The sequence below is a fragment of the Megascapheus bottae genome, chromosome 14, assembly GCF_031878675.1.
Source record: "Megascapheus bottae isolate mThoBot1 chromosome 14, mThoBot2.hap1, whole genome shotgun sequence".
NCBI classification, from domain to species: domain Eukaryota; kingdom Metazoa; phylum Chordata; class Mammalia; order Rodentia; family Geomyidae; genus Megascapheus; species Megascapheus bottae.
The window spans coordinates 9,325,791-9,337,123 of NC_143522.1; the positions used below are offsets into that span (position 1 = coordinate 9,325,791).

Sequence of the window (11,333 nt, forward strand, 5' to 3'; positions counted from 1 at the left end):
TTTATTTCTACATGAACAGCAATGGGCTCTCCAAGATGTCTTGCTCTGGTTTCATTTCTTCATGATTTTCTTTCTGAACTCAGTCATTAGAATTGGATAACCCCAATTCCAACTTAAGTTCCTTAGAGCTTATTGTACTTTTGCTTCATAATTTTATTCATGTTGTTTAATTTGACTAGACTGTCTCAACATCTTAAACTACTGAAAATCACAGTAACTTTCTAGAGCAAGATGAAAATCCATTTCCATTAGTAAATATTTTTCTAAGTAATCTAGACAAGATTGTTACTCTATAATTTCCTTTGTAAAATCATATCCAATGCATGATACATTCTTCTCTACTTATGTTTTGTAATTGTATCTCCTTGGGCTATACTTCTAAGATAGTCTCAAAGGGGTGTTCAGAATTTATATTTTAACTGTTATATATTAAATCAGTATATATATTAGATTATGTATATGATCTACAAGATTATGTCTATAAGTATATATAATGATATAATCTCTCTATATTTGTTATATACAGTATATATATTAGACCAGTGTTATATATTAGATCAGTCCATATATATAAAACCCATGATTGGGGTTGGGGGGGTGGGGGGAGGGTAATGGGTACCAAGACATGTGAAAGGGTATCAATGTATGTGAATTAATGCACCTTCTATCTGGCAAATATCATGTAACCCTTTTATTAATTACAATAAAAAATATATTAAAAAACATGATAAAGACAATGTAATATCCTAGATTTTCCCTCCTATCCCCACCCACAACTTGTATAGTTCATTTTCAACATAGTGTCTATTGAGTCCCACTTCTGCATTTCCTTGCCGTTCATCCCATTTCTCTGCAAAGTAATTCTTTAAAAAATGTTTTTTATTTTATTGTTAGGGTAACGTATAGAGGGGTTAGAGTTACATTCTTCAGCAGGTAGTAGGTGCATTACTTCTTGCACATTGACATTTCTCATGTTTTTGTCCCTGCTTCTTCCCTCTCCTCACCTTTTTTTTTTCTTTTCCTTTTTTTTTTTTTTTTTGGTTGTGGGGCTTAAACTCTGGGCTTGGGCACTATTCCATGAGATCTTCAGCTCAATGCTAGTGCTACCACTTGAGCTACAGCACTACTTCTGGTCTTCTGTTGGTTAACTAGAGATAGAGTCTCACAGACTTCTGTGCTCAGGCTGGCTTTGAATCACAGATCCTCAGATCTCAGCTTCCTGAGTATCTAGGATTACAGGAATGAGCCACCAGCACTGGGCATGTCAAGCAATTCTTATCCAGTAAATCTTCTCAGCTCTATTTTAACTGGAGACAAAATAACATAAAATAACTCACAACCAGAAATATTATTCAGTTCCTTTGACAACAGAAATTGTCTTTTGAACTCAATGCCAATTCACAAATAATAGCATGATTTTCGGAGGAAAGAAAACAGATTAATTTAGTAACCGCAATTTTAGTTAAGTAATCTTGATTTATTTATTTTCTTTTTTGCAAGACTGGAACTCAAACTCAGTACCCCAAACGTGGTACCTGATGCTTTGCTCTTAGCTGGTGCTCTACCAACTGAGTCAAACCTTCAATTCCAAGAATATTAATTTGTATGACCTGCTGTCTCAAAAAAAAAAAAATAAGCCATGCTCTGGTGGCTCATTCCTGTAATCCTAGCTACTCAGGAGGCTGAAATCTGAGGATTGGTTCAATGTCTGAGCAGATTCTTACATCCAATAAACCAGCAAAAGAATAAACAATAGTGGAGGTCTCAAGTGGTGGAGTTCCAGTCTCGATGGAAAAAGCCGAGTGAATCAAGAAACCCTGAGATCAGTACTGGAACACACTCAGAAAAGTAATAATAATAAAAGGCATTGTCCTTTTTCCTATGGAATAATATATATATATGTATATATATATATATATATATATTTTTGTGTGTGGGTCATGGCGCCTGAACTAGACCTGGGCACTGTCCCTGAGCTCTTCAGCTTAAGGCTACAACCCTACTCTGGAGCCAAACCTCACTTGCGTTTTCTAGAGGTTAATTGGAGATAAGAGTCTCAGGTCCTTTTGTGCCTGGGCTGGCTTTTGAACCTTGATCCTCAGATCTCAGCCTCCTGAGTAGCTAGGATTACAGGCATGCTTGGAATAGTATATTTTTATTAATGAATAAAAACAGACAGATTAAATATAGTATATAAACACAAAGGAATACTATTTCTTGATCTATATAAAGAAAAAAATCAGGAAGTGGTACTGTGGCTGAACAGATAGGGTGGTAACCTTGAGCTGAAGAGCTCAGAGGCAACAACCAAGCCCAGAGTTCAAGTCCCATGAACAACAAAAAAAAATCACTGATAGGAATGTAGATTGGTCATTATGGAGAAGAAAATGGAGCACTTAAATCTAAAATTACACCTGCTTTGAAGATTTGTTTTGGAGAGATTCAATTTTTTTTAGCTGTAGATATTTTAGATATGAGGCCTTTGTCTGTTGCATAGCTAGTGAAGATCTTCTCCCACTCTGTGGGTTCTCTATTTAACTTGCTAGCTATGTCCTTTGCCATACAGTTTAATTCAGTCCCATTTGTCCAAACATTCTTTAATTTGTTGTTTCTGGGTCTTTAAAAGATGGGCTTGCCAGCGGTGGTTCATGCCTGTAATCCTAGCTACTCAAGAGGCTAAGATCTGAGGATCAAGGTTCAAAGCTAACTGGACACAAAAGGACCTGAGACTCATCTTCAATTAACCACTAGAAAACAGGAAGTGGGGCTGGGCTCAAGGGTAGGGCAATAGCCTTGAGCTGAAGGGATCTGGGACAGCATGCAGGCCGCAGGCTGAGTTCAAGCCCAATGACCCACATAAATAAATAAGTAAATAAATAAATAATGGGCTAAAAACTTAAAGAGAGTCTTCTCTGAAGAAGAAATAAGAATGGCCTATAGACACATGAAGAAACGCTCAACATTTCTGGCCATAAAAGAAATGCAAATCGGGCCCGGGAGTTTGGCCTAGCGGTTAAAGTGCTTGCCTAGCATGCACAAAGACCCGGGTTCGATTCCTCGGTATCCCACATACACAACCAAGCCGGAAGTGGCAGAGACGAGACACAACCAAAAAACCGGAAAGTGGCAGAGACAAGACTGCGACGGCGACAGAGAGCGAAAGAAGCGAGCTGAGCTGAAGTGAGCGGAGCCCAACCGAGTGGTGGCCGGAGCGAGTGGGGCCGGAGCGAGCAGGGCCGGAGCGAGCAGAGCCAGGAGCGGGAGCGAGCCGAGCCAGAGCCAGCGAGGCCGGAGCGAGCGGGGCCAGAGCGAGAAGGGGCCGGAGCGAGCAGAGCCAGGAGCAAGCGAGAGCTGGCTGGGCCGGAGCGAGCGGGCCAGAGCAAGCCAGGAGCAGGGCCGGGCCGGAGCGAGCGGGGCCAGGAGCGTGCGGGAGCGACCTGGGCTGGAGCGAGCGGGGCCAGAGCAAGCCAAGAGCAGGGCCGGGCCGGAGCGAGCGGGGCCAAGAGCAAGCTGGAGCGAGCCGGGCGGAAGCGAGCAGGGCCAGAGCGAGCGGGGCCGGAGCGAGCGGGGCCTGAGCTAGAAAGGGGGCCTAGCCGGGCCGGAGCGAGCGGGGCCAGAAAGAGAAAGGGGCCAAAAAAAAAAAAAAAGAAATGCAAATCAAAACAACCATTGGTGGGACTGTAAACTCATTCAACCACTATGGAAAGCAGTATGGTGATTCCTCAAAAGACTAAACATAGAGCTCCCTATGACCCAGTAATTCCACTCCTGGGTATTTACCCAAATGTCCAGAAACAAGAACATACTAAAGCCACTAGCACAACAATGTTCATTGCAGTACTACTTACCATAGCAAAGATATGAAACTAACTCTGATGCTCCTCAATGGATGATGAGAGACTTCTTTGAAGAGGAAATAAGAATGGCCTTTAGACACCTGAAATCAAAACAACTCTGAAATTGCACCTCACTCCAGTTAGAAGGGCCATTGCCAAGAAATCCCATAACAACATATGCTGGTGGGGATGTGCCCAGAGGGTTGGCTACTACACTGTTGGTGGGATTGTAAACTGGTTGAGCCACTATGGAAAGCAGTATGGCTATTCCTCAAAGATTAAACATAGAGCTCCCCTTTGACCCAGCAGTTCCACTCCTTGGCATTTACCCAAATGTCCAGAAACAAGGACATACTAACACCACTAGCACACCGATGTTCATTGCCACATTATTTTCCATGGTAAAGATATGGAACCAACCCAGATGCCTCTCACTAGATGATTGGATCAAGAAGATGTGGTATTTGTACACAATAGAATTCGATGCAGCCATCAGAACGAATGACATTGCCCCATTCATAAGGAAATGGAAAGACTTGGAAAAAAATTCATATTAAGTGAAGTAAGCCAGACTCAAAGGAACATAGGCTCCATGGTTTCCCTCATTTGTAATAATTAGTACACATCTAAGACTCTCCTAGCAGATAATTACAATACCTCAAAACCTAGGTACATAAGTTCATATAGGATGAGACTAAATAAAAGGATCTCTAGGATATGGAAACAAGAGCTTTAGCTCATGTGATTGCTGTTCTTAATGTACCATGTTATTTCTATTCTCTTTTGTTGCCCTTTAGTTAATCTCATATTGTTACTGTATCTGACTTTGTTATCTGGTATATTTTATATATGTTTATTTGATTATTTGAAATAGGAAACAAAAGGGGAGAAACAAGATGATTGGGAGGGGGTGGGGGAAATGAGGACAAAAACATGAGAAAGAGTATCAATGTATGAGAAGTAATGCACCTACTATCTAGCGAATGTAACTGTAATCCCTATATATACTACCCCAACAATAAAAAATTAAAAAAAATAAAAATTACACGTGCTACAAATTAATGCCAAACAACTGAAATTTGTTTTGTTTTGTTTTGTTTTTGTCACTTATGGGGCTTGAACTTGGCCTGGGCACTGTCCCTGAGCTCTTCAGCTCAAGGCTAGTGCTCTACCACCAGAGCCACAGCACCACTTCTGGTTTCCTGGTGGTTAATTGGAGATAAGAGTCTCATGGATTCCCGTGCCTAGCTGGCTTTGAACTATGATCCTTAGATCTCAGCCTCCTGAGCAGCTAGGATTACATATGTGTGAACCGTTGGCACCCAGCTGAAATTTGATCTTTTATATGGACAAAAATATTGGAGATTTTTCTCCAACGAAGATTCATGTTACATTTTCCTTTAATTTGGCCTTGAGATCTCATTCTTCTCTACTAAAAAGGCTGGAAACAGAGTTGTGGCTCAAATGGTAGAATGCTAGCCTTATAAGCACAAAAGCCCAGGAACAATGCCCAGGCCTTGACTTCAAGATCCAGTACTGGTGAGTGCGCGCGCACACACACACACACACACACACACACACACACACACACACACACACACACCACCGCCACCACCACCACAGTCAAACTGGAATCCCAAACCAAACCTGTTTACTAGCATAAATGAATCCAGTTAAATTGATGCTGATAATGTTCATTTCTTTTTTCTATCTGTTTGTCTGTCTCTATCTCTTTCTCCCCCTTCTGCTTTCTCCACTTATCACTCCAGGCTCTTTCTGTTAGTCCATTTTACTGTGCTAAACAGTTACAAACTTTAGGAACACATCCTAGATATTATAGTCTAAGCAAAAAAAAAAATGTAACAGGAAGTTTAGGATGGAGAGACCTTTTTCAAATGTGTCTTTGTAACCGAGCATTATGGTACCATGCTTTAAAATCCTAGTACTTGGAAGGCTGAGGCAGGAAGATCATTAACTTTGATGCCAGCCAGAGCTACCTAGTGAATTTATGGCCAGCCAGGCATACATACAAAGATCCTGACTTTTAAAGTATTTTTGTTTTGTCATGTCAGGAAATATAAAAAGACAACTTCTGGGGAAAATACGCCTTTAATTATACTTAATACATTGAAGAGTAAGTAAGAATGTTAGGGATTCTTTGCTGTGCTATCTAAAGCTTATGATCCTAATCATAATTTGCTCTCATTTTTGTTTGGGTAGACATGTCCTCATGTTTTCCTACCCTTAAGAGAAAAATTATGGAGGTTGTCTAAATGAAGTCTTCATCTTCCTCTTCTACTTTTTCTTCTTCTTCTTCCTCTTCCCCTTCTATTTCTTTTTCTTCTTCCCCTCCTTCCTCAACTTGTTCCTCTGTGTTTGCATATGTGATCTTATAAAGTACACAGAAGCAACACAAGAACAAAATAATCACAAGAGTGAGCAACAGTTATAACAACTGGCTGGATTTATCCTTTGCATTGGATTTTTCCCAGCCATTCCTTGGAGGTGGACCACTGTCTTCACTCCCTCCATAGCCTTTGGTACTACAATAGGGAAATGCCCATCTATGGGTACAGTGACAATGCTGTTTATTATTGTAGATTCCCTTCACGTTGCAAGTCTTAGGCTTACAGGTATGTGACAGATGAACCATACTAGTACACTTTTTATGGATATAGATCTTTTCTGGACCACATGCGACACCATCTTTCACTTCACCGACACCAGGTATAGACATCCTTAAATAATAATCAGTTCCCTAGCACCTAGCATTACTGAGGTGAAACTGATACACTGAGGTGAAACTGAGGTAGAATGTTCTACCATATTAGGAACTGTATGCATATTTTCATACTGAACTCTCCACACATGATATCAGCAAACATTTCACATAGATTGTGCTGACAATATTACAGTGTCCAAAAGATTTCCTTGAGTGCTGATTTCTTTGTAGCACCTCTGAAATGCACTCCATGCATCTTTGCCAAAAATCTCTTTGCACTGCATATCATGGTTGCTACATGTCTCTCTATAGCAGTAGGCAGTGGCACTACAGGGAGGTACATATATATCTGGGCACTGATGGGATGCCCCAATGCACCCTCTGGCAGGTCACATTCATGACCTCTTGTCTGCACAGAGTCCATGATGGCATGAATTGGAGACATTTGTAGCAAAGTCCAGAAGCACAAGAAGCTCCAGGACTCAGATTACAGTCAGGACTGAGTACAGTTTAAAAGACAACAGGGATCTTTTGCACACTGGTGTTTGTTTCCACAGTCACACTCCTCTCCTTCAACAACTAGGTTGCCACACAGCTTGAGTCTATAAAGATATTTGCTGGATGTGTAGGAGGGCACATAAACCAGTTCAGCAAGAATTGTCCTAATATTGGCCGAATTTACTGACACCCTTCTGTAGGCACACATGATGCACCACTTTAACACACACACACAGCTAACCTCCCATCCTATTGGGAATGTGCATGGAGTAGCATCACAACTAGATTACCACTCATTGTTGATTGTGATGAAAAACCTTACTAAGTAACTACTGTGATAATCACACAGCAAAACTGAAATAAACTGACAAATTTGGACAATGAACTTCAGGACACTAAAGTCTAGATCAAACATATTTTATAATGATATGTAAGAGGCTAGCGCAAGCAAGCCAAGTACAGGAAACTGGTCAAACACAATGCAGAAATGAGTCGTGCTGGTGAAATGGCCCACATGGAGCTCTCAAGAAGTTCCATGCACACAAAATTCAAATCACAGTTCAAAAATGACAATAGGATCTTTAAAACGGGAGATCACCAATTAGCAAAATTCTTGCAAGAATATAGTGAACTTTGCAGGTGATGGACTAGAATTGGATGGCGATTTTTAAACTAGAAAGAATATAGATAAAGAGACGTATAGAGACATATACATATTCTCTTACATGTATATGTATAAAGCCCATCAGTAGAAAGAACAAGGAAAAGGATGACATTGCCCAAGAAGAAATGTTAGCTGCTGTTTTTTGTTTGTTTGTTTGTTTGTTTTGGTGGGTCATGGAGCTTGAACTCAGCCTGGGAGCTGTCCCTGAGCTCTTCAGCTCAAAGCTACTGCCCTACCCCTGGGCCTGGGTGTTGCCCCTGAGCTCTTCAGCCCAAGGCTACCACCCTACCCTCGAGCCAAGCCCCACTTTCCATTTCCCAGAGGTTAACTGGAGATAAGTCTCAGGTCCTTTTGGGCATTTGCTGGCTTTGAATCATGATCCTCAGATCCCCAGAGTAGCTAGGATTACAGGTGTGGGCCACCACGCCCAGCTGAAATTACTCTTTATCCAATTATTTAACCGTAATCTCTGTATATCACCTTTATAATAACAATTTAAAAAAAATTTTAACTTGGTAGAGAAGGCTGGGAGAGTAGCCTAGTGGTAGAGTGCTTGCCTTGCATGCACAAAACTCTGGGTTTGATTCCCCAGGACCACATACACAGAAAAAGCTGGAAGTAGTGCTGTGGATTGAGTAGCAGAGTGCTAACCTTGAGCAAAAAGTATCCAAGGAAAGTTCCCAGGCCCTGAGTTCAAGCCCAACTAGCAAAAAAAGAAAGAAAGAAAGAAAGAAAGAAAGAAAGAAAGAAAGAAAGAAAGAAAGAAAGAAAGAAAGAAGAAAAAAAAAAAGAAAAAACAATAGAGACCTGGAAGCAATGACACCTCAGTAACAATGTAAGAACATATACACCAGGATTCCCAAATGCCATTCTCTAAAAGAGATGATATCCTTAAAGAAACAGCTGTCTTCCTCTTTAACAAATGGTGCTGGCAGAATTGGTTAAGCACCTGTAGAAAACTAAAGCTGGATGCTTATATGTCACCCGGCACCAGAATCAACTGCAAATGGATCCAAGACCTTGAAGTAACAGCAGATACCCTGAAAACTTTACAAGAAGGAATAGGAGATACACTAGGACTCCTTGGCACAGCTGGAAACTCTTAATAAAGGCTCAGAAACACAACAAAAATTTGGACAAATGGAACTATATTAAACTGCAGAACTTCATATGGCAAAGAACATAGCTAGCAAGTTAAAATAAAAAGCCCAGAGTGACAGAAGACCTTCACTAGCCGTACAACAGACGGGGGCCTCCTATCTAAAATATATCTACAGCTAGGGCCGGGAGTTTGGCCTAGTGGTTAAAGTGCTTGCCTAGTATGCATGAAGACCCAGGTTCGATTCCCTGGTACCACATATAGAAAAAAAGCCAGAAGTGGTGCTGAGGTGTAGAGCTCTAGCCTTGAGAAAGTCCAAGGACAGTGCTCAGGCCCTGAGCTCAAGCCCAGGACTGGCAAAAAAACAACAACAAAAAAAAAACAATAAAATATATCTACAGCTAATAAAAAATGAATCTCTCCAAAACAAATCCTCAAAGAAAATAATAACCATCCCATTAAAAGGTGGGCTAAAGACTTAAAGAGAGACTTCTCTGGAGAGGAAATAAAAATAGTCTATAGACACATGAAGAAATACTTGACATCTCTGGCCATACAAGAAATGCAGATCAATTGCTGAGTGACATTGTAGAGATGAAAAATAACTACCCCCAGACCCAAAATTATTCCCCTCCAGTAAGCAGAATAAAAAGAAAACTCTGATTCGAAAAATCTCCAAGGACCCAGAGGCTGCACAAACAGGAACTTCTGAACCCTAGTCAGCCATTGTTCACACAGGTGTCCATAAGCTCCAGGAACTAACCTATTTTGTGTCAAAATTAGACTGCGTATAGCATTGTATAGCATTTGTTTCCCAAACCATAAAACTACTCTCTGACAGTTGAATGGGACCCAGGCGGCGTGAGAATTTCCCGTTAGTTTCCACCAGCCTGGGAAGCTCCCTAATCCCTATCTTATCTCACTCGACCACCTGATGGGTGTAAACCTGTGATTTTTGCCTTTAAAAAGACTGTGTCTACCCTGACTGTCAACTTCTCCCCCCCCCCCACCTCACTGTGTCACTGCTTTGGGGTGCGAGTGGACAAGTTCCCTGCCTGGCATGTAACCGCAATAAACCTTGCTTTTGCATTTCGGAACGTCTGACTCTCGGTGGTCTCTTGGTGGTCGTCCTGAGACTTGGGCATAACATCATTCATAAGGAAATGGAAAGACTTGGAAAAAACACTAAGTGAAGTAAGCTGGACCCAAAGGAGCATCAGCTCCATGGCTTCTCTCATTTGTAATAATTAGTACACATCCAGGATTCTCCTAGCAGAGGATCACAATACCCCAAAAGCTATGTACATATGGTCATATAGGATGAAATGAAACGAAATGAGATCTAAGATATGAAGGCAAGAAGTAATGCACCCATTACTTGACAAATGTAACTGTAACCCCTCTATACATTATCCTGACAATAAAATACAACAGAAAGCAAGCAAGCAAGCAAGCAAGCAAGCAAGCAAGCAAGCAAGCAAGCAAGAAAGAAAGAAAGAAAGAAAGAAAGAAAGAAAGAAAGAAAGAAAGAAAGAGAAATAGCTGTCTTCAGGGCTGGGAGTCTTGCCTAGTGGTAGGGTGCTTGCCTAGCATGCACAAAGACCCAGGTTCAATTCCTTGGGATACTACTTACATAGAAAAAGCCAGAAGTGGTGCTATGGCTCAACTGGCAGAGCTCTAGCCTTGAGAAAGCCCATGGACATAGCACAGGCCTTAACTTCAAGCCCAGGACTGGCCAAAAAAAAAAAAAAAAAGAAATAGCTTTCTTCAAGGTGGAATCTTATTAAACAAAAAAATAAAAGGACACGGGAATCAGCTTGAAAGGACTAACTTGGGAAAATCTAAACATCAGTTTCTATCAAGCATATATTAAATGAACCCAAACTAATGCATTCATCAAAATAAGTGTCTCGAACTCTTAAATATCTACGTCTTAAAAAACAAAGAGGTGCTCCAGATAAAAGGAAACTAATGATTAAAGAGAGATAACTAAATCCAAAGCATAAATCACAATGTTGTTTTGTTGTGAATGGCATCACTGGCACCACTAGCAACATGAGTAAAATCTATAGATCAGAATATTATCATAGATGCTATGGAAGAGATTGTTCCTAATTTTTAAAAAGACCTACTAAAGTCAGGCGCTAGTAGCTCATTCCTGTAATACTAGCAATTCAGGAGGATGAGATCTGAGGATTACAGTTTGAAGTCAGCTGGGGCAGAAAGTCCATGCGACTCTTATTTCCAATTAATAACAGAAAAAGCCAGAAGTGGTATTGTGGCTCAAGTGGTAGTGTTAGCCTTGAGCAAAGAAGCCCAGGGACAGCACTCAGTCCCAGGGTTCAAGGTTTACGATCAGCAAAGGGAAAAAAAAACTTAATAAAGGGGGTTTATGCGTGTATATATAACACACGTTCACACACACGTTATACATATATAGGAAGCCTTTTCTTCCTAGTTTTTCCAAATGTCCAAAATATATAAAAATATAAAGCTAAAACAAAATTTTCACAG

The 11,333-nt window shown here is 40.8% G+C and overlaps 1 pseudogene; it reads right to left on the reverse strand.

Moving 5' to 3' along the window:
- Nucleotides 1-6,282: 6,282 nt before the first annotated feature.
- On the reverse strand, nt 6,283-7,264 carry LOC150054635 (disintegrin and metalloproteinase domain-containing protein 20-like; annotated as a pseudogene).
- Between the last annotated feature and the right edge of the window lie 4,069 nt (nt 7,265-11,333).